The following is a 24,986-nucleotide window of genomic DNA, read 5'->3' on the forward strand; positions in this document are numbered from 1 at the left end:
TTGATCTTTATTAAGGCAAATTTTCTAAACAAAATCCTAGCAGCAAAATCTATAAAGTTATGATATTTTATTTAAAAAGCTTCATAAATGAGTATTCTAAAAAATTGAAACATTTTATTATTATGTACATTATTAAGAACTAAAGATATATGTTAAAAATCTTAAAACTAGGCCTGAGTGATAATACAGTGGGTAAGATGTTTTCCTTGCACGTGGGAGGCCTGAACACAGCCAGGAATAAGCCCTGATCACTGCTGGGTGTAGTCCAAAACCTAAACAAAACAAGCAAAAAATAATAATAAATAAATGAAAGAAAAAAATCTCAAAACTAAAAAAACTAATGCCCATTTTTAAAAAAATGAGAAAAATGTAATCAGTCACTTATCAAAGAAGCTATACATGTAGAAAATTAACATATGAGATCTCCAAAATTATTGATTAGAGAAATACAAATTAAAAGCACATTGACATATCATTAAAATTACAAGCATGACTATAATACTATATATGAAGAAATTCAGAAATATCAAGTATTGGAGAGTATGCAAAGTGAGTGAATTTAAAGTGAGAAAATGGAAAAATAAACAAAATATATATATTTCAAAAGCTGGTTTGTTTGGAAAAACTAATTTCTTGTTGAAATCAAATGGGAAGGGAAAAAAAGCTACTCTTAATTCCAGATTTTCTTTTTTGAAAAATTTAAGCATATTCGAACTTAAAAATGCAATAACTAGTAGGATTTTAAAAGAATATATATATATCTTTTTTTGCAACAGATGACCAGTCTTTATAGTACTATTCCTAGAAAATTCTGTATCACATAAGAAACCTCTAAGCATGCTCTATTGCTTATACAGAGTCCAATAAATGTATTAAGTTACACTACTATATCTACTTGACAGCATACCATTTGAATCTCACTGATTTTCATAGATACAAATTTTATATCAGTTAAGAGTCATGTCTTTTTAATTATCAGTGAATATTGCCTAATTGTATTAAATTTTCTTCTAGGGTCGAGAGACAATACAGCTGGTAGGGCATTTGTCTTGCATGCAGTGAATCCAGTCCATTCAATCCTAGGCACCACATGTCTTTCCCCCAAGTCTTCCCAGGGATGATCCCTGAGCACAGAGCTAAGAATAAGTTCTGAGAACTTCCAGCTGTGACCCCAAAACCTGAATATAATTAGTCCTATTAAAATGGTGGCACTATAAGTATAAATTTCAAGTAATTTTCTGTTTACCCTACATATCCTATATTTCTAAGAATTTGCTACGATTATTTCTATAATTCTTATGATTAAAGATCTCATTTTTAAATATCCATGGGTAATTTGAACTTGGAAAAATTTGACCATGAGCATTTAATATTTGGAATCCTTGTTAATAGTCACCACTATTCAATAAACATCATTATCTTTTCTTTGGATTCATTCTTTTTAAATATTTCCTTCATTCAAAATCAACTGCAGGATGAGCCAGCTCAAACTATGAAGGTCTTTTTCTAGTGTATAAATTAATAAATGGGTAAACTATAGTAAGTTATTTGGGACAATTGGAAGAAGGTATCTTCAGAAAGTAAGTCCAGAGATACTCAGAGGTGCTACCAATTTGGGATTGTAATGGAGCTCTTGATTCTATTACATGCATCACAGACTTTCTAGTGTACCCCCAGCTGAAAGCTCCTTTAAAATAAGCCTTGGGGACCATAGAAAGATTGATCATTTATCTGAAATAATATTATTTTTGTGGTTTAGTCTGTTTGTGCAACCTCTGGAAAATATTTCCTATCTTGCCTTATAATAAAAAAAAGTATTGTTCACAATTGGTAGAATTTACTTCAGTAGCCTCTTTTGAGCATTTTCTCATTACAGTAAATTTATTTATATTTCTTTAGTGCCTTCTTATAATGATGTTATCCTACTTATTCATTTGTTATAGAATAGATACATCTTTCTACTGTACAACCATTTAAAAGCAAAAGACAAAGTTAAATTTTTGAATCATATATATGTGTGGTTAATTTAACGTGATACTTTTTAATAAATCAATGTAAAGAGAACAAAAATTATCTGTGCAAAAAATAACAGAATATAGGTCATTTTGCTGAGTATTTTTTTTTTTGCTTGTTATAGAAAAATATATGCTGACAAGGTAGGTTTTATTCAGCATTAAGCCTCATTTCTCTGCTGCTGCTGGAGAATTCAATACATGAATTTTCCAGATAACTGAACTATAATTTTAATAATCTTCAAAAATACTTATTTAGCCTCCTTCTCCTATGAGAGATATTTAATACTTATTAAATATTGTAATATCTTCCAGTGTGAAACATACTTTGAGCATAATTCAAGCTTTACTTAATACTTTGGGGTCACTATTAATATCATATTTTTTCCACTGCAAGACATCTTCATCTTGGGATGTACCATTGCTTCAAAAATATGGATTTGGGGGAGGAGGGGAAATAGTGATAGTAAATCTACTCATTGACAGGAAGAACATATGTCCATTTCAAATATTAAAGCATGGAGGGGAAGTAACAAGTTTGAAATGTGAAAACCATGCTCTAATTCTTTTGGTGTTCCCCAGTATTTAGCAAAATGCTCTTACTCTTCTCTTGACTTCACTGCTTGCCAGACTCTCTGTGGCCATACTTCACTCAAGTTAGGTTCCGTGTAAGCTCCTGCCCATTTCCCTCTATTTTGCTGCTGCCCTGAGTTTCTGGCTGAGTTGGAAAATCAGATTGCAAACTAATCAATAATCATGTTCTAAATTATAGCAGTTTCTTCCCTGAAACCTTGAGGCCATCTATCAGTGCTGACATTTTATGACAACAGCTTCTGAGCTCAGGGGTATTGCATTATGTCTAGTGTCAGGACTATGTTTCAATGAACTAGAATTGCTAGGAACTTGAACTTCAGTGAATGGTGAATTAAATGCATTAGGAATTTTGAAAGGCATTTTACACAGACTACTGAAGCCTATATCACCCAGCACACTCATTGCTTGAATGGAATGTGAGTCTTGATAGTTATCCTTCATGTTAAAACTGACTGTGGAGAGAAACACTGGAATCTTAGGGACAGGATAGATGGGAACAGAACTTGGGAGCAGGAGGATGGCCACTTCCCAGGTGTCTGTTGATATCTTCTCCCCAGAAGGATAGGAGAGGAAACTTCCGTCAACCCAAAGAAGCAGAAAACAGAACATCCCAATGTCTTTCAAACTCCAGAGTAGCAGGGTGGGACTCTACTAGTCTAATTTTTCTTAATGAAATAGACAGGATGAGTGTAGAGAATGCAGTGGCCCAGGGTGCACGGTGTTTGTATTCCTCCCTTCTTTGAGGGAGATATTAGGGATAACAACAGCAAAGAGCAAAGCCAGACATCATCAATGAGGCAGAGTCCATCAATGAATTTTTGTTATAACACTGTAGCACTGTCATCCCATTGTTCATCAATTTGCTCGAGTGGGCACCAGTAACATCTCCATTGTGAGACTCGTTGTTACTGTTTTTAGGATACCGAATACATCACGGGTAGCTTTCTAGGCTCTGCCATGCGGGTGGGATACTCTCAGTAGCTTGCCAGGCTCTCCAAGAGGGACGGAGGAATTGAACCCAGGTCGGCCGCATGCAAGGCAAATGCCCTACCTGCTGTGCTATCGCACCAGTCATACTTTATAAAAATATGAGCCTGAAAATCACGGATCTTTGTGTTTACTTCTCTGGTGAGAAGTTGGAAAAATTGTTTTTACCCCCCAAGGTCAGTAGTGTCACAACTTAGAGTTCACTATCTTTATAAGGAAAAATAGTGAGAGTATAAAATTGAATATGGAGAAGGTGCTAAGATGAAGGCGTGAACTGTGAGAGCCAGCCTTCAGGTTAATGAAGTAGCAGGAATGCTTCACAGTGTTGAGCCACTTTTAACCATCCTCTGCCTTTGAATGAACTGATATTGACTTAACTTCCCCTTTCCCTAACAATATTTTCTATTTCCCCACATTCAATTGTCTGTCTTTCTGTGCTACCAAAATAATTTGAAATTATTTTGGTTTAATCTTGATTTTGTAGTTGAGATGAAAATAAAAATAGAGTCTCATAGGTACTGAATATTTCTCTCTTGGGACCTGAGTAACAGCATAGTCAGTAAGGCATTTGCTTTGCATGAGGCCTACCTGTGTTTGATACCCAGTATCCCAAATGGTACCCCATGCACTAACAGGAATGATTCCTGAGTGCAGAGCCAGGAGGAACCCCAGAGCATTGCCAGGTGTGACCCCAAAAGCCTCAATAAATAAACAAATAAAAATAGTTTTCGCTTCTTTTCTTGTCATACATTCCACTAATATTTCATATGTTCTGTGAATAAGAAATTTTTCCAAAGTCTGAGACCTCAGAAAAGGAAAAGAGATTGCAGTGACCTCTTGGAATACAGTCTCAAGGAGGGAGATGTGTAGAATCACAATGAAAATAAAGTTGTTAAAATTTTAAGTATTTCTCAAGTACATAAAAATCTAGAAGAAAGCACTGACCTAGGTCAATCAATCAGCCAGGTGCTCTCAGAATAGGAAAACCTTAGCTAACATTCAATCAGAAAAATAAATAATTCCTTCCACCACCTACAAAATAACACTAACAAAGAAACAGTGAGAGTGTGTAAAATGTCTTAGGTCAAGTTTTCTACAAGTAGAGTGAAGAAGAAGGCTATGATTGGTGAGATGGGATGAGGTGGGATGGGAGTGTCCTGTTCAAGGAAAACCTGGCACAAAGGGAGGGAATGAAAAAGATAAAGGTTAAAACACCTGAGCAAAGATGTGGTCTCCACAATGTCCTAATTACAGAAGGAATCATATTTTGGAATTTGCCACATGAGGTCACATAATAAAAGGTAAAGCTAAGATTAGTGCTGATGAATAAAAAATCCATACATTTTACACTATGCATACCTTACTTCTACAGTAAATGGCCCCAAACAAGTCAAGATGTTACCCTTGCTTGTCTTTGATGAGCATGAAATAAAGGTACTTTAATGAAAATACCCTTGGACATTTGAGCTAAATTTGGAGAGGTTATATTCATTAGTTTAATGATAAAGCAATACAAAACAAACCACAAAAAAGAAATAAAGGAACTCTTGGATACTTTACAGAATGTTGGATAATTGCTTTCATATCACCAGGTACTTATGTGCATATTTTCTTACTCATTTATGATGCAAAGAAGAAAATATTTCTGTGGATGTTTTCAGTAATAAATGACTAGTGTCATTTGTGTAAAGCAAAAATTGAGAAACTTTTTAACCTGGACATATACAGGTCACTATTTAAACCATAATAGAGTAATTTTGCATAATTGATTTCATAATTATTTTTATTTCTAACAACTGTTGAAGGCGTATAGACTGTTATAAAGAAATCTAAAGTTTGCTTGATATCTAAAGCTGTGACTTCTACTTTAGAGAAGTTTAAAGTGATCTGATTCACCTACTCTGTCCTTCAGAAGTAAGAGCTGCAATAGCTGAAAGTACTTTATCATGTATGAATGCTCTCAAACCATGCTTAAAATATGCTCAGTTCATGTAGCAATTCTTTTATTATGTACTTCTTAGGTTTTCCCCTGGACTTGCCAGTTTGTAGCTCTGTAAGTTTATCAGTAAATTTAGGTACGTTCCTAATCATTCCTTCTCTTACTATAAAGGTAGAATATTGCATGTAAAACACTTGGACAAGTGCTGAATGTTTCTTAAAAACTGAAAAATGCAAAAAAAAAAAACCCAAACAAACAAAAAACCCTGAAAATGCTATTTATTATAGTATACTGACCTTTAGAAAACTATTAATCTACCAACATCCAAATAAAGTCCTACTAAAGTTCTAGTTTTTTATATTAGTAAACATTATAGACTTCCCTCATTGAACATACTCCTACTATTCTATTTTCTGTGTCTAATTCACTGGACACTCAAAGACTGTAATTTTGCTATAATCAAATTTCACTAAATCCTTTTTTCCCCAAAAAAATGTTATTTTAGTTTACTTGATTTTATTTTTTCTTTTGGTATTTCCTGTTATTTTTTTCCAAGACTATGTTTGTAAGTTTCAGGGGTAGAATATTATCATACCACACCCACTACTACCACCAAAATAGTTCTACTTTAATTTCTTAGTTGAAGTCTAATTTTTTTCTATTGCTAATGTTTTCTGGTTTAACCATCCAAAGGGAAAGATAATGAGTCATGTGCCTTCACAAATCAAAAAGCTATAAAAAATGAAGAATGAATTAAGGCTTCCTTCCTTCCTTCCTTCCTTCCTTCCTTCCTTCCTTCCTTCCTTCCTTTCCCTTCCCTTCTTTCATTCTATTTCCTCCCCTCTTTCATTCTTTCTTTCCCCTGCAAAGTAGTCTTATTTAAAGAAATTTACTTAGAAAAAAGTATGAGGATTTAAAAATAAAGAGAAATTTGAGTGTGTAAGATAAAACATAGGCTTCTTCAGAGGGGAGAAGGCAGATGATACACACCTCAGGTTGAAATGTAAAAATCCACTGAAACGTATATGACATATGGACCAATACTCTGGGTGGACAATATGCCTCCAAATTTTTATTCTTCATTACCCATTTACTCTTTATCATATCATTAAATTTTCTCCATATTCATCATTTTTTGCTTAATCATTCTTATATCTTACTTTCTAGCTATGCAGATCTTTCCCTCAAATCTTACCAGTTATTTGAGAAGGTAAAAGAGGGACTGGGAAGTGCCAACAAAAGACAGAAGCTCCTTTGTATCACCTCTTAGAGGGCTGGAATTCACAGTGCATAGCTTTCCAAATCCAGCACTTGAGAAAAAGATGGGAAGTGACCAGTTAATAAAGAGACTTATAAGCTAAGAAATTCAGACTTCGTTCTAAAAGCAATACAGAGCTACTCATAGATGTTGAACACTGGGGAGAACATCAGATTTAAATTTCAGATCACTGCCCACGATGTGGAAGGTGTTCTAGAAACTTGCTGCTCATGTATTAAAACTGTTCCAATTTGAACTGGAGAGAAAGGAATGGTTCTGAGTCACTTATTATGAAACTAGATTGATTATGGAGACTGGGGGGGGGGGCGGTCAGCGGGAAATAAATATGAAGTAACCTCCAAGTTTCTGTTTTCAGCAAGTACTAAAAAATAGGTAAGTACTGATGCTATTTCATTTAGATTAGTCATTTATTTTCCCAGTTCTCTTCCTTTCTCTCTTTTTCTCTAATGTGATATTGGCAGAGAAGGGTGGTCACGCATACTTGTACTGTGTAACATTTACAGTGGTTATAAAGCTTGGGATTTCTTACAATAGCTATGTTGCCCCATTAGAGGGACCATGTAGGTTTAGGAATGTTACTGGAGACTGAGGCTTGCCAGCTTCAGGATATATTAGATGCTCTACTAATACCCCATGCCACCACCTTCCATCCAGTCAGTATGTATTAAGTGAGGTCTTTGGAGTTTGCCAACAAAGGGCACAGAAGCTGCTTTTTTCCAATTATATAAAGACTGAATATTTATTTCCTTCTAATCTGTAGCAGTTTGGGCTCTTCAGAGAAACTAATATAGAAGCTGAGAAGTGAGGAGAGCCACCAATGATACAGTTTCAGCCTGAGTCTAAAGGTTTGAGAAGCAGGAAAGCTGATGTTCCAGACCAAGTCCAAATTTAAAGTCAGGGGAAGACTGAAGTCCCAACATGAAGACAGCCCAATGGATCAAGCTATTTATTTTTCCCAGCTTTTAGGTTTTAAGTTACCCTCAGCAGATTTAGAGCAGTGTGTTTTACTTAAAAATCACTTGTATCACTAGTATCACCTGTCGTCCCGTTGATCTTCCATTTGCTCGAGCCAGCACCAGTAACATCTCCATTTGTCCCTGTCTCGTGCTAGTGCAGCCCAATGATACCTGCTTGCTCCAGGAACAGGAAAAGCCTCAAATCATTCATTCAGGGATTTGACGAAGAAATCTGACCATCTAGTTGGTGGGCAGCCACGAGGTCTTCTGACGTCCCATGGAATCCAGTCCGTAACAGCTCTAGTCCAGCAGTTGTCTCTGAATCGCCACATTACATGACCTGCCCATCTGATATTTGATGCCTTGGAAAACGAGACAGCATCCCTGATTCTTGACCTTACTTAAAAATATGAATTCAAAATGTGAAGCTCATTCAGAAACATCTTCATAGATTTTCAGAAAAAAATGTCTACCAGAATTCCTAGGTACCTGGTAACCAGGTCAAGCTGACAAGTGAAATAAACTGTCATTCTACTTCCTACTCTAGAAACTTTTAAATGAACATATGTTTGTCTTCATGCTTAGTCAAAATGCATTTAATAACTGCCAATAATGTCTTTAATCTGACCAAGTCATTAATAGGCAGCCATGTGATAGCTGAGAGGACTTACTTACCAATAATTGTTATTATTTGAAGATACTGTTTAAATATGAACGCTCTATTTTTTAATTTTTTCATTATTTTGTTTTGAGGTCACACCCAATAGGGATTCTGGGGTCACTCACAGTAGTTCTTGGGGGAATTAATGTAAGGGTTCTTGCATTTGAACTGTGTGTTCCAGATCTTTGGCCCATCTCCCTAATCATCAGCATCCTCTCACCTGGAAGTCTTGCTTACCTTACCTTTGTCACAATAATTAATAACTTGAGTTAGGAAATTAAACTACCTTCTGGTTTTATCCTTCTACTAACCTTTAATAATACATTAGAAATAACTACCAATAATGTTTTCTGCCAACATTGTTAGTATTCTAGTAGGAAGTCAATAGATTATATAATCTGGGGCCTGGAGCAATAGTACAGCAGGTAGGGCCTTTGCCCTTTACGTGGCCAACACAAGTTCAATCCCCGGCATCTCATATGGCCTCCCGAGCATTCCCAGGAGCAATTCCTGAGTGCAGAACCAGGAGTAATCCTGGCATTGCCGCGTGTGAACCAAAAAGGAAAAAAATTATATAATTCCCACCTACCTCCAAAATCCTAAGGGACTTTTAATATCTGGACTTGCAGTTCAGAGTTTATAACAGAATTTAAATTCTAGTATCTCTAACCCTGAACAAATAAATAGCTTGATCTTTTTAAATCAGAGTTTTAAAAATGTAATGGATATTAGGAATCATCACTTGATTCGGATACTCTTGTGCTTAAAAGAAAAAATTGCTGGCTTTCAAGAAGAGAAGTTCTTTCAGTTTTACTGCTTGACTTTCAATAAAGCAGAACATATAAGTCTCACTATCAAACAGCTATAACCATGCTGTCAGGCATGACTTTTTCAACCTGTCAAATAGTCATTAGTTCTCCTCCTTAAGACATCTAACTTTGAAGCTGTCTAACCTTTTCTGAAAAATTCAAAAGTTAAATTCATTCTATGAAAAAAATCACCTAGGTATAGTGTCTTCTTCCTTAAAAAGTACTTCTGAGGAACTATATTTGAAAATCATTTTAATTATTACATTTACAAGAGAAACTTGTTCTGAGCATCGCTGATTGGTATGTTTCTATGTGTATGATTTATCTCCCCCTAAATAATCAACACTTTAAAACTATAATTGCCTTCTTTCTCTTAGAATCAGGAACAAAAAAATATGTTGGTTTTACCATGATTCTTAAGTGCTAGTTTTACATCACCTCATGAATTTTAAAAATGTACAAACTACCAGTAAGTTTAAAAGCAACGAAACAAATGGGATTTGCTGTAGTCTTTTCATAGTTAATATTCTCTTCCTGGGATATAATTCCTGCTACAGAGGAAAGGGCATAAAGCAGGACCATTGGACGGGTTGTAGCATTTCTACTAAAAAATGGCCTATATCACTTCCATTCTAAGTTCATGGCCGAAAGCAATGGATATTAGGAATGGATAGTAGGAATAATCATTTGATGGAACTCCTCTCGTGTTTAAAAAAAGAAAATAAATCTGGGTTTCTAGAATTGAACTGTGGCATTATTGTGACTAGAGTAAACATTTCTACTGGGAGGAGCAGAAGGACGGCTCTATGCGATGAGCCCAGTAGAAAACGCCAATGAATATTCTTCAATTATAATTATTATTTAACTAATAATGACATTAATTATATATGCTGGCTGTGGCTGTATATTTTATGAAACTAAAGTATAGAGCAAATTAAGATGTGCAGTAGGTAAGGCTAAAATACATGATCATATTCACAAGTTGGTAAACAATAAGCCATTATCAATACATATCCTTCCACATGTATGTTCATAGATTTCATGTGTTTGTACTTCATCCCTCAAATTCCTTTCTCAAATATTTCTTCACTTTCTTCATATGTTTATTCAGGAAGAAGTTGAATCAAATAATTTTAAAATCCCTCTAAGAGAAAAAGTATTCAAAATTATAGATCAATGAGGGAAATAAGTTACACAGTTTTGCTTTCTCTCGGAACCTCATAAGCCCCTTGTGACTCTTTCAGGACCCTAAAATTTCATCACAAAAAGTGGAATGCATCATCCTGCCAATCAGAAAGCAAAGTGATTATGATGTGGTTTTGATTTCAACCAAATCTCTATAAGTTTTATTTTTGTTCCCTTGGAGGTAATACCAACACTAACAATCACTATATCACTTTATCACTGTTATTGTCATCCGTTGCTCATTGATTTGCTTTAGCAGGCACCAGTAACGTCTCCATTGTGAGACTTATTGTTACTGTTTTTGGCATATCAAATACACCATAGGTAGCTTGCCAGGCTCTGCTATGTGGATGGCATACGCTCAGTAGCTTACCAGGCTCTCTGAGAGGGACAGAGGAATCGAACCCGGGTCAGCCATGTGCAAGGCGATACCCGCTGAGCTATCACTCCAGCCCACAACACTAACAATAACTATTGTTATTAGCATATTTAAAAAGTTATGACTAATAAGTAAGCTCAGAATAAATTAGGTCAAATAAGTTGGTGTCTGAAAAATAAGAACTAGTTTTGAAACAGAATCTTTGTCAAAAAAAAATCACCCATTTACAGCTTGAAACGAGTAAAATTTTGACAAAGCATTTTTAAATAGAGCAAGACATCATAGTTCCATGTCATTCTAGTTTTTTCATGATATTCCACCTAAATCTTCTACTGAAAAAGAACACATTTTACTGCTGCTGAAAATAGGTAGAAATAACTTTTAATCTAGGTGTGAGGTCAGACAAGCAGCCCTGGACCTTATACCCTGAATACTCTTTAAAACTAAGCATTTCTTAAGATGGTGGATACTTCTTGGGTGAGGGCTGGCAATAAGTAAAGAAAGGGTAGTTTAAATGTCATTTTTATAAAAGGTGCTCTTTTGCTCCTCTTTCAATATCATTGAATGGCTAAGAAATGGTGCACGATAAGTGGCATTCTTGTGCAGCCCAAAGGGAGCCTCCTGTGAGTGGCAGAGCTCATCTGCCTCTCCTGCTCTTTCAGCTCTGCATGACCAAGAGTGATGATAAGTGACATCCTTGAGATATGATGAAATAGAACACGGGGCTGTTAAATATATGCGGAATGCTCTGTTTGTGTCAGAGGCTCTGTCTAAATGGAAAGTGGTGCAGAGCATCAAATAGTTAAGGAGTCTGGCAGCGTGATTTCTTGAATCTGTGCTGGTGAAGAGTGCCAGAGCTATCAAATGGATTTCATTATCTTGTGGAATATATGTGAAAGCGGAGGGATTGGACTGTATTTTGAGTGAAACCAAGTGACAATGAATAAAAGGTAGTGTTAATAGTCATATCAACAAACCAAGCAGCTGTGATATGCTTACATTGCAAGTATTGTTTATAGAAAGGTAATAGAAAGGACTGCTTTTCAATAGAGCAGTTAGGGGATTGCACTCAGCTACGTTATAAATGCCATCCATGTATATATAAATATAACTTTTTCAAGTGGAAACAGATATTTTAAAGCCACCCATAAAAGCATCTCAAATCGATGGCATATTTATATGGTTTTACAATATTAATGCAGCCAAGTTTATTGAACTCAAATTTTATTTTTAAGAAGGAATTGATTTTTGAATCATGATTTATGTCATATTAAACATTTAATGTGAAAATGAGCAGCCTAGCCCAGAACCTTACTAAAACATTTATTTTCAGGAATTCATGTTTATAGTTTTCCTTTTTAGTTTTCATATTATATTTAGTTTTATCTTGGAGTTTTGTTTTTATTTTATTTTGAGCAGCATAGTTTATAATGCTGTTAGTGGAAGGGTTTCCTATATAAAAAATTCCACTACCCTATCCTCTACCAGAGTTTCTGCATCTGCCCACCATTCTCCTATTCCCGCTCCTTATATTATTTCCCCACACTCAGTCCTACCCTGTTTCCTGATTCCCAACAAACCTTTGCATTGCTATGAGTTTTCCTGTTCATAATGCTTTTTCTGTGCCTCATGTATTCTGGTAGCTAGTATCTTCATTCTCATTTATTTACAGATTTTTTTTAATGTCCACTCTGTCTTTGTGACTCATGGTTGTTTAGTAGTGAGTTATTTGGTTTCTAAGTGTTTGCATTTTAATTCATTTTTGTTCATGATTTTGTGATTCACTTAGGTATTAAATGCATTGTGAGAGAGGATAGTTAATACATTTTTTTCTTTATTTTATGCAAGTATGTGCTGTGACCAGCATGTGATCTCTCTTAGAGAAAGTCCCATATGCTCTGGAGAAGAACGTGTATTTAATTTGTGGTGGCTAGATAAAGAGCCCCTTGTATGTCTGCTAAATTTCTCTTCTATATTCTTCCATCAGACACAGTTTCTTCATGTTAAGCTTTATTCTAGCTGATCTATCCAGAAGTAATAAAGTGTTGAAGTCTCCAACTGCTATTGTGCTACTTTCAATATATTACTTCATACTTGCTAGCAGTTGTTTAAAATATTCTGATGGGTACATCATTAGGCCCATAAATGTCTGGGAGTATGAGTTCTCTATGATGTATATATCTCCTGATCATTAAGAAACGGTCATCCCTGTCCCTTATAACTTTTTAAGACTTGAAGTCTATGTTTCCTGATATAAGTATGACCATATGGCCTTTTTAAAAAAATTTTTTGCTTGAAATAGAGTTTTCCAGTCTTTGACTTTGAGTCCATGATTGCCCTGACTCTTCAAATATGTCTTGTTTAAAGAAGAAAGTTTGGTTCCTTTTTCTGACCCATCCTACCACTCTATGTCTCTTGATTTGTGGATTTACACTGTTGACATTAGTGAAATTATTGATCTTGAAGAAATTTTTTACCATAATTCTGTAGAATTTATTCCTGTTGTTTAAGTTGATCTTGTCTTAAAGAAGCTCTTCAATGCATCATTCAATGTTGGTCTTAAGGCTATAAAGTTCCTGAGAGCGGTTGCTTATCCATGAGGCTCTGAGTCTACATGGTAGTTTAACTGGGCAGAGGATTCTTAGTCAGGTGCTGAGACTTTTATTGCATTCCACCATTTTCTTCTGGCCCACAGAATTACACTTGATAAATCTGCCATGAATCTTAAGTAGGTCCTTTTATATAATTGCCTTCTTTGATCTTACGACTTTAAACATTCTTTCTCTTTCTTTGGCATTTGTCATTCTAATGAAGATATATCTCTAGTATTTTTATTCATATTTTTGTTCCTTGGGACACTTTAACCATCTTGAATCTGGGTTCATGTACTCCTCAAGTCGGAGAACTTCTCAGCAATTTTTCTTTGAGTAATGATTCTTAGTCAAAATTGTTTTCTTATTCTTCAGAGACTCAAGTGATTTTAATATTGTTCCTCTTGAATTCATCTCATAGTCCTCTTCTATGTGGTTCATTTACTTTGAAGCTTTTTTCCATTTATTTTTTTTATGTTTTCAAGAAGTTTCCTGCATCCCTTCTAGTAGCTCACTTATTCAACCACCAGTTGCTATTACTCTGTTTATAAGACCTTTTATTGAGCATTTTATTTCACCTGCCAGGTTCTTTAGTTCTGACTGAAGTTTTATCATTTCTGAGTTCATATTTTCTTGTATCTATAACAATATACTATTGATAAATTTTAACTCATTAAGGTATGAGTATTATTAGAGTGATAGCACAGTGGACAGGGTGTTTGCCTTGCATGCAGCCGACCGGGGTTCGATTCCTCTATCCCTCTCAGAAAGCCCGGTAAGCTACCAAGAGTATCTCACCCTCATGGCAGAGCCTGGGAAGCTACCTGTGGCGTATTCCATATGCCAAAAAAAAGTAAGGGGCTGGAGCGATAGCACAGCAGGTAAGGCATTTGCCTTGCACGTGGCCAACCCGGGTTTGATTCCTCCATCCCTCCTGGAGAGCCCAGCAAGCTACCGAGAGTATCTCACCTGCATGGCTGAGCCTGGCAAGGCTTTTTTTCAATACCCATGACGTATTCGATATGACAAAAACAGTAACATCAAGTCTCACAATGGAGAGGTTACTGGTGCCCACTCAAGCAAATCGATGAGCAATGGGATTACAATGATTATAAAGTTTTTATCTAAGTGATTATAGAGCTATTTAGTATAGGTGAGTTTTCTTGGCTACTATCTTTACTTACTAACCCCGGTGGTGTTCTAGACTGCTTCCCTATTGCTTCTCACCCCAAAGTCTGGGGATGTCTTTCTAATTCACCAGCTGAATACTTCTCCCGACAACCACCACCACCAGTGAGCTCTTGGTGGGATTTAGATGATGCTCTTTTGCTTCCCAGCTGCAGCTATCCCAACCTATTTTCTCTTTCTAACTAATTGGTTGGAAGTGCCTGTGTGTGTTTCAGGGAGACTGTCAGTGTCTAAGCCCTGCCTTTCCTCTGGCTATAATTTAGTACTCTATGACTTATTATTACCATGGTGAACTTTGAGAGTTTTGTGGTTTATTTGAGTGAGGATTAAATGATTATTCTCATGGTATAGTTGGTGGCAGATAAGTTTGTGGGTTAACTATGAGTTCCAAGTGTATTCCTGTAAGGTACAAAGGAGAAAAGTGTCATGTGGCTATGCTAGCAGCCATGAACATCTGGTAAACCTGAAGATGATCATGTTTTGGTGGGCCTAGGTCTGAGGAGAGATAGGGTGAGGTGAAACCAAGGAGAAAGGGTGTACTGCTCACTTGGGGAAGAGAATTCCTCCGATGTCTGTGTAAGAAGTGGTTGAAAGTGAAGTCCAGCAGGGTGGCATTGCTGAGGAAGAGCTCTTTTAGTTTTTAAAAGAGAAATTTATTTTATAGTCTTTCACTATTTGAAGAGTCCATAAACAGATATAAACAAAAGGATTCTAAAGTGTTAAATCTATCTCATGTATTTGAATTTTATTATTGCAACTGCAGAATATTTTTTATAAATTGCTTTAATTTGCTTTGTAAGAGAAAAAATCACAAAATCTCTTAGGAGATAAAATTTGATAAAATTTAATTATATCTTTTTACAAATAAAACATTTTGAGGGGATTTGGGGGTCACACCTAGCAGTTCTTAGGGCTTTCTACTGGCTCTGTTCTCAAGGGATGACTCTTGGCAATGCTTGGACACCATATGGAGTACCAGGTATTAAACCCAGGTCAGCTGCATGCAAGGCAAACACCCTACCCACTGTACTCTCTTCTCCCCACAATAGAGCATTCTAATGGGTACAGAATCACAAATATTCCCTCAATTTTTACCAGATAATTTTTCAACAAAGAAATGTGAGACATGTTTAATAATAGACCATGTCTATAATTTTCTACAATGAGTCAATAGAGAAGAGTTTTCTAGCAAAATGATCATCTATAGGGCTGGAGCAATAAACACATTGCCTTGAACACAGCCGACCCGGGATTGATTCCCAGCATCCCATATGGTCCCCCGAGCACCACCAGGAGTAATTCCTGAGTGCAAAGCCAGGAATAACCCCTGAGTAACACCAGGTGTGACCCAAAAAGACAAAAAAAAAAAAGATTATCTAAATAAAAGTGTCTCAAATGAAATTACTACTGGTATATGTATCATATATTGAAATAATTGAGCTTCTGCTGTAGATGTGTGTTCTTTGACAGATTATTTTGTTGTTGTTGCGGGTTTTTTTGACATAATAATTTACAAATGTGCTGACAACAGTTCCAACTCCAGTCCCACTACCAGTGATTATACCCCTCCACCAAGGGCCCCAGGTTCCCTCCCATTCCTCTGCCTTTCACCTTGACAGACACATGCTTAAGCTTAATAATTACAGTTTGATTCTCGTACTTAGTGTTTGCTGTAGAGGCTTATATATACACAGATGTCTGTCTCTATAACTCAGATGAGTCCAGGCTCCTGGCCCTTTCCTCTACTGTATTTCCAAACAACCCTTGCTCCATACCTTCATTTATATCCTTCCTTGGTATTTTCAGTTCTGTAACCTGTAGCCAAGAGTTTGCTCACCTTTGATACCTTTCATTCCCTTGGCATACAAAACATAAAAGGCATTTTTTTTAATTCCATGTTGAAGATTCAATTCATTATAATACAAGGCAACAGGCATCATGGTACTGGTTTACACAAAAAGGAAAAGAGAATAAATATAACTGACTCTTTACAACTCAAGCTGTATGTGTAATATTCTGTCAATAAACACATTATGAGGCAGCTTCAGCTGAATGATAATTCTTCCATTTTTAAAAAGTTACAGGTTTCTTGTAGTTTCAGTGAAAGTAACATCCAACAACTTTCTTGGTTGTGTAGTCAAAGGTACTTGAGTCATTGGCATGCAAGATCAATATACCTGCATATTATTCTTAAGTTTTGATTAAAATAACTTATAGTTTTGCTGCCATACGATGTTGGATATCATTGGTTTGTCCTGCTCCCCTTGCCACAAGAAGCTTAGGTTTATCAGTCACACCCATCAAAGTGCTCCCGAGTCACTCCCATTCCTTTGTTTATCTGTAACCACTTCTACCAGTTTATCTGCTCTTCCTCTAATCAAACTCTGTTAATTGGTAAGGTCAGAACTTCCTAGGACACTGAATATTATAACATTGCCTTTCTCTCCTCTTTATGCCTTTTGAATAATTTACTTTAAAGCTATGTCTTTTTTGTATAGACACAAGAAGACAATATTATGTTTTTGTAACTTGGCCTCGAATATTATTCCCTCCCGGGCATCTGCTTTCTCCACTTAAGCCTCAGTTGCCCTCAGTTCCTAGCACCCCAAAGTAGGGTCCCCAACGTGGGACAGGAAGGATCCAGGGCAAGCGGTGAGTTATGTGCTACCCTGGCATCGAGATGGGCCTGGCCAAAGTGCCTAATTCTTAACTATAAGTTAAGATCTTGATCATAGACAAATGCTGTCATGATCCAATAGTAATTATGAGACTGGGACCCTGCTAGGGATAGGAAAGACTGATCTGGCCTGAGCACTGTAGTCTGAGATTGAGATGGCCCCAGGAGAGCAATTCTATAAGCTTTAATGCATCTCTTATTGTGTCCATACAAAATGATTAATATTATGAATTCTTATATGTTTGCTGGCTGAGGAGAAGAGAAACACATTCATGGGACTCTGCCCTTGGGTGGATCCTCCTGCTGAAAGAGAATTAAGTCCTAGGAGAAGCATCCCCTGAGGGAAAAGAATCTTACCCTATTGCTGACCACACCTATGTGTATGCCCCAACCCCCTCATGCTGTGGAGATTTAACTAGCCTGTAAGAGTGGGTTGGGGGACCAGATCCACAGAGCCAGATCCACGGATCGAGAGAGAGAGAATGAAGTAGGATGGGGGAGAAAGAAGCGGGAGGAGAGTTCCAGAGGAGAGTGTATAGAGGGAAGATTGGAATAAACTGCAAGTGAGACCAACCATCTTGGCTCCATTCCTTCCTTAACCTGCCTCGCCGCGCTCGCCTCTCTTTTTATTTTTGTGTTTTACACAATACTTGACAACCAGAACTTGACTAGTATGTGGACTGATAATGATGAAAATTTTTGCTGGGAAAAATTATAGCTGACTTAAGCAAATCTCCTAGATTTCACAGGGATATTGTTTGTAGGATAAAAGTGAAAAATATTATGAGAGTTTAAAACCTCAAGAAATAAAATGCTAACTTAATCCACCTAAAATAAATGAATAAAAGTTTACATACTACTGATAGTCACATCATTTCTATTAAAGTCAATGAGAGTTCTAGAGTTGCCACACTTTGGGAAGAAATACACTCTAATTTCAGTGATTTGGATCTTCTGAACTCAAGTGCAGATGCCTCTTTTCCCTAACCATTATCTGAATAGTTTGTACAAGGCTATTGGAGAGCTGAATTGCTGAATAAGCTTCTTTTTCAAATTAATCACTGTGTACATATGGGACAATTTTTTTTAAGTTTTTATTTTATTGAATCACCGTGAAAAAATTACAAAGCTTTCAGGTTTAAGTCTCAGTCATATACTGATTAAACCCCCATCCGTTCACCAGTGCACATGTTCCAATCACCAAGAACCCCAACATATCCCCTCCCACCCACCCTCCACCTAAGTAGCTAATGATCTTCACTTTATGCTCTCTATACTTTGAATACGTTCAATATTTCAATAGAGAACTCACTATTATTGTCTGGAATTTCCCCCCAACAATCAGGCCTGCTGAAAAGGCATCATTTAATAATTTCTTTTCATTGCTGAGAATGAAGACTCTGTGAGCTCTTCTATGAGTTTTGGATTTCTGATATTTTAGATCAGTTCACAGTCTAGATGCATTTCTGCAAGAAGTCACTCTGGGTGCCAAAATGGGTTAGAAGGCCTCTAGATCATAGTCTTTAGGAGCAGAGGGTCTGTTTCTCGCGCCGCAGCTCCGGATCTTATATGGGCGGAAGGCGTGCCGGTAACACCCCCCCCCCACCCCAGGACCACCTACAGGCTACATCACTAAAATGTCCTACCTCTGGGTTGGGGGTCTTAGAGGGTGGCTCTCACCATGTGGATGCCGCCGCCGCCCATTTTCCGCTCAGAAAAACAGGGCAGAGAGGGAAAATCCCTCCCCAGGAGGCACGAAGTTGTAGCTCAGTTCACAGTCTAGATGCATTTCTTCAAGAAGCCACTCTGGGTGCCAAAATGGGTTAGAAGACCTTTCGATCATAGTCTTTAGGAGCAGAGGGAGGCAATTTTTTGTAAATCTTTTGGTTTTATTTTAAGTTTTGAGTCCACATTTGGGTATACTCAGGGTTTCCTCCTAGCTCTACAATCAGGGATTATTTCTGGTGAGCTCAAGGAACAATATGGGGTTTCAGGGATTGACCCCAGGCTGGCCAGGTGCAGGTCCAGTGCTCTACCTACTGAGCTATTGCTCCAACCCCCTCCCTTTTTATTAATCCTAATATTCTTAGAAATCCCACCAATTGACGTATTTTTTATATGTAAAATGTGCATTTCAGATGTTCAAACTATTTTGCCAAAGTAAATGAAAGGTAAAAACCAGGAATAGGGAAGGTATTATATTATGGTCCAGACTTTTATTATATAAGATGCAATATATGTTAAGGACTCCACACCAGCCTGTTTTCACTAGGGGCACCCCAGAGGGGAGCGGGTGAGAACCCTCCCGTCCCAAGGGACCCAGCCCCAGCAGCCAACCTCCACTACCCAACTGCTGCCACGCTCCAGGCTGCTTTCCAGATGCTTCAGCCAAACCTCAAGCATGAAGTCCCACAGAACCCAGATAATGAGGAACTTTGTGAAGTTGGACTCGGGACTCAATGAAACCCGGAAGCAGAGATCCTCTGCCTGCTATTCCCCAATCTCCAGTGACCCAGGGATCACACCCATAAGCCACACCCTGCCACACCCTGCCTCCTCATTGGCCACCCTCCAGATCTCAAAGGTTGCTCCTCCCAGACAGGAGTATAAAATGAGGCCCCCATAGCCATGCCACCGGACTCCATGCCAGGCTGTTTTCACTCAGGGTGCCCCAGAGGGGGTGGGTGAGAACCCTCCTGGCCCCAAGGGACCCAGCCCTGGCAGCCGACCTCCACTACCCAACCACTGCCACACTTTGTGGCTGCGCAACACATTATAAAGACACTTCCTACCCATTTTCCATAATTACCACACCATAGTTGATGGAGTTCAGACAATAGGCAACAATTCATATATTACACATACCTCTTGGAGAGCCTGGCAAGCTACTGAGAGTATCTTGTCCACACGGCAGAGCCTGGCAAGCTCCCTGTGGCGTATTTGATGTGCCAAAAACAATAACAATAACAATAACAGGGGGGCTGACCCTGAAAGAGCCTCCAATCATTGGGAAATACGAGTAAGGAGAGGCTGCCAAAATCTGAGGTTTGGGAAGAATGGAGATGTTATTGGAGTCTGCTTGTGTAAATCCATGAACAACGGGATGACAGTGATACAGTGATAATGTTAAGAGTAGATATTTGTTAGTGGTTGGTAACACAAGACAATTAGAAAAGGTGGTGTTAGAAGGTGCCTAAAGGATATAAGTTAGCAAGGATATAAAAAATGACTATCTGCACTAAAGGAGTAGAATGGCTGTAAGGTTTAATGTTGTCTCAGCTGTTTTTAATCTTAAGTCTGAACTTATATGAGTTTCTATTCATACTTAGCTGAACTTTAACAGTATTTTCTTTTTATAACATAAAGGCTAAATATTCTTAAGGCATTATTTGCTCAAAAGTATGTTTGTATTCTTTATTACCCATCCCCATATTCTGAACTCTTTACATGGTTTTCTGTTTATAACATATATAAGTGATCATTACTTTACAGTTAATATAAAGGTGGTCTTAAAAATAAAATTTTTATAATGCTCTATAAACTTACTTTAGGAAAATTTTGAGGTTTGCTATAAATATATATATTGCCCTACACAAGAAAAAGAGACAGAGAAGCAAAATTATAAGAAAAAAATCTAAGTTATCAGAACTATAACGATTATTTAATAGTTTTAATATGCTATATTTTACTCAGGGATGTTACTTAATTCTTTGTATTGCTTTTAACTTCCTGTCTGGAAACTTTGCTTTGACATGCATCTCTTTTTTCGATACTTAAAACATCTTAAATACTTCACTTACATACCAATTGTCAGATAAGGAGGAGAAGGCAGGACATGGGATGTTGTAGGAGGGGAGAAAAGGAAGGACAGATGTGATACAATAGGGGGCCAGTATCAAGGTACATCAGTGGTATTAAGGAATAATAGAGCTAAATGCACAGACCTCAGACACTTGGAACCGGAGGCCCAAACTTTCAAAACCAAATTGAAAAAGATGCCTGTCAAGATGGCAGGCCGGACAGTGAGAGTGAGAGCAGGTAGAGAGGGAAACTGGGTTGGGATTGGTGATATCACATTGTATGTCTAAAACTCAACTATGGATAACATTGTAACTCCTGGAACTTTAATGGGATAAAATTTAGGAAAAAAATATGTAAAGATATAATTGATCACAAACTCTATGGGAACAAGCTCCTTTAGATCATGTCTAAATCCACAAAGTCCTCAACATATAATAACTTCTACTAATGATAGCTGATAAAAATTACAATCACACCTTAAAAGGATCTCTGACTACTATCTTATTAAATGGTCTTATTTAGTGACAAAGGCACTAGAAAATGGCTATAATTGTGCATGACAATTACATAGGTCTGTGCTTGGTAAACATAATTTACAGAAGTGTGTTGCTTTAGTTCATCATTATTTCTAAAAGTAGTATGCATTGTAGCCTTATAAAACAATCAGGTATGTGATATTAAATATCAACAGGTATATATGCCACATTGAGTTTCCCATCCAAAAGTCTGATTTTATCCTTCAGCATACAAATAACTGTTTCATGTGTTTACTTATCTCTTTTCTTTTTTCCCTATGGTATCCACTAATTGGTTTTATAAGTTAAAGTTTGTTTTATTTATTTGCACTTTTTTTTGTTTGGAGGGCATCAAGGCTTATGCCCAGAGGTGCTCAGGGCTTGTTCCTGGCTTTTTTTTCTGGGTCATTCCTGATGGTGTTTGAGGGACCATTTACATTTGTGGGAGAGCAAACCTAGGTAGGCCTTGTGCAGGCAAATGTCTTACCCCTGTACTATCTCTCTAGCCCTAAATGTTTATTTTTGTTTTTAAATTTTTATCTTTTTATTTAGTTTCTCTGTTTATTACTTGTGACTGATATTGTGATGAAGTGTTTATATTTTTGTGCCCATTATTCCATATAACAGTGTCTAGGTTCCTCTTGTCACTTTAAATGATAAAACATCTTTTTATAGACTAGTAGTATTCCACTCATCTTTTAAATTTAATCATCACAACTAAAAACTTTTTAGTTGTAAAATAAAGAACAGCAACAATAAGAATATCAAAAAAGATAAATAAGCTCAAATCTGCAAACAACTCATTATATAGTTTTTATTTCACAAGATCCAGTAACTACATATGTCTTTATATATAGTTTTATATATATATATACCTTTATATATGTGTATGTATATATATATATATATATCTTTCCTCTCCCCTGCTTTTAGTAGTGTGTAATGTTTGACTTTAAAGAAAAATAGTGTTCTACTGAACTGATATAATGTACTGATATTACTACTATAGCTTGTATAGCTGAATGGTTTTATTGATAGTCAAGTTTGATACTATACTTTCTTAAGTTTCTACATCTCCATTTCTTCATTTTTTGGCATTTATTTGCAGGGATCCATACCTGATAGAACTCAGGGCTTACTTCTAGCTCTGCACAGGTATCACTCCTGACAGTGCACAGCTGATAACATTGTGCTGAGGATCAAACCACATAAGCACTTTAACCTCTCTACTATCTCTCTAGCCCCGTATCATATTTTTAATACATGTATTTTGCTTAACAATATTTCACTCTCTTCTGAAAAGTCAAACATTTTTCAACTTTCAGAATATACCTTATGTTAAATTAGAAAATTACTTTTTCAATTTGACTCTTGTTCTCTTTATATGTTAACTCATAAGTATTAAAGTTAAGAATAAAAAGATACTCGATTAATTAAACAACATCACAATTTACTACTTTTGACAGGGGGAATAGCACAGAGGACTGGAATGCATTCTTTGCGTCTGCAAGGCTTCTGTTTTGACCTCTGGAGAACTGCTAGGTGTATCCCTGATGATCCATGAGCACTGATAGGTTCTCCTGCATTGCCTCTAATTCCAGGACCCCAAGTAGAACCATGTCACTAGACCTATGTTAACTAGCACAGGTGACCCAACGTGATCCTGGAGCCATTGTTTCCTGCTCAAAATACCACTTCCAAAAGCTATTTCTCCACTGAGTAGTGCAAATATACTCATAGTTTTGGTCCCGACTTCTGTTCTATTTCAATAGGAGACTGTTTATTTTATTTATCCACGCTGTACATTTGTACAGTGAAATAAACAAGAAAGTGCAACAACAAAAAAGGACACATCTGGTCTCTCTCAGATAAAGACATTATGAAACAGCTAGAGATAATCATTCCCACTTACATAAACTTAGTTTAAACATTGAGATCAATAGCGTCAGGAGATAAATGGACATGCAGCTCTGTTCTGCAAGGACTTAACCATCTCAGCTATTTGAAATTGGATGCCATTAGCTTCAGAGGATGACATGTCAAAATCGTCGATCTGAGATAGAACATTTAAGAACATATTTTCCTTTGAGGATCAAGATAATAGCTTTCCCCCCAGTGGCTAAACCATTATGTCTTGTAGTATTCAGTATTATGTTCATAGCTAAGGAGCACTGGACGATTTTCCCAGACTCCACTTGAAAAACAAAGTCAGAAACTTTAAGGCAAAGTCCAATAACACAAAAAATCAACCAAAATATGTCACGGAATCATATGCTTTCTATATTTTAAGAAATGTTGATTTAATTTAAATATAAAAGACTGTACATAGCACTCAGTTTAAGAAATAAAACTATACAGGTGACAGTTGAAACTTATTTAATAATCTCTACTTGATCATAGTCCTCCCCTCTTGTCAGAGACAAACATCAACCCAAATTTGGTATTTATTATTCCATATAATTTCTTTGAACATGCTTTTCAGAAGAACAATATTATAAAAAGAATTCCATTGAATTGTCACCCATTACTTAGTTTGTTACTCTAGAAATAATAAGAATTATTTTGTACAAGAAATCTCCTGAAATTAAAGACATTAATAAGATCTTTTACTTGGAAGGAAATGTGGCATGTTCTCCTAATAACAGTGTTTGGAATGTAGTAGATACTCAATAAATGTTTGCTGTTGTATTGAATTAAATCTAGGAAGACTCATATGGTTCATTAAGTTCATGTGGATAAAAAGATTGGGGTAAATGAATTATTTTCAATAGACAGTGTTGGAATTCTTTGTGATAAGTGATTTTGAGAACATTTTTGTTGCAGTTCTTTATTTTTCTAATCTGAATTTGGAAATGAATAATAATGATCATCCATTGAAAGTCATTTCTGTGTTTTCTTGACATCTTTTGGAATTGTTAACAATAATCGTTTCTTCAAATCCATTCTATTAGAAGGGCTTATTCAATAAGCTCTCCACTTCCATCATAGAAAAAGGTTAAGTATAAGCACTTTCAATCAAAAATGAAATTTGTAAATTATAATGCAATTAATTGCTTAGTACTGTACACTAAATAGTCTTTTAAGGTTTTTGAAGGTTGTATAAATGGGTGTCTCTAATAGCACAGCGGGTAGGGCATTTGCCTTGCACAGGGTCGACCCAGGTTCAGTTCCTCCACCCCTCTCGGACTGCTCAGCAAGCTACCAAGAGTATCTTGCCTGCATGGCAGAGCCTGGCAAGCTACCCATGGCATATTCGGTAGGTATGCCAAAAACAGTAACAAGTCTCACAATGGAGACATTACTGGTGCCCGCTGGAGCAAATCGATGAGCAACGGGATGACAGTGACAGTGATACAGTGATAAAAATTTAAAAAGTTATGCAATCCCCAAGCACTGCTTTCTATGTCCTCTTA

The 24,986-nt window shown here is 36.6% G+C and overlaps 1 protein-coding gene and 1 non-coding gene across 4 annotated transcripts in view; both read left to right on the plus strand.

Moving 5' to 3' along the window:
- The window catches only part of NKAIN2 (sodium/potassium transporting ATPase interacting 2), a 1,086,277-nt gene that overhangs the window by 808,185 nt on the left and 253,106 nt on the right, over positions 1–24,986 (plus strand). The gene's annotated exons all lie outside the window — the stretch shown is intronic.
- On the plus strand, positions 16,591–16,843 carry LOC129404717 (small nucleolar RNA SNORA53). Its single transcript, XR_008630076.1, has one exon. It is a non-coding gene; the product is annotated as a small nucleolar RNA SNORA53 (small nucleolar RNA).

This window comes from Sorex araneus, chromosome 4, assembly GCF_027595985.1.
Source record: "Sorex araneus isolate mSorAra2 chromosome 4, mSorAra2.pri, whole genome shotgun sequence".
NCBI classification, from domain to species: Eukaryota; Metazoa; Chordata; class Mammalia; order Eulipotyphla; family Soricidae; genus Sorex; species Sorex araneus.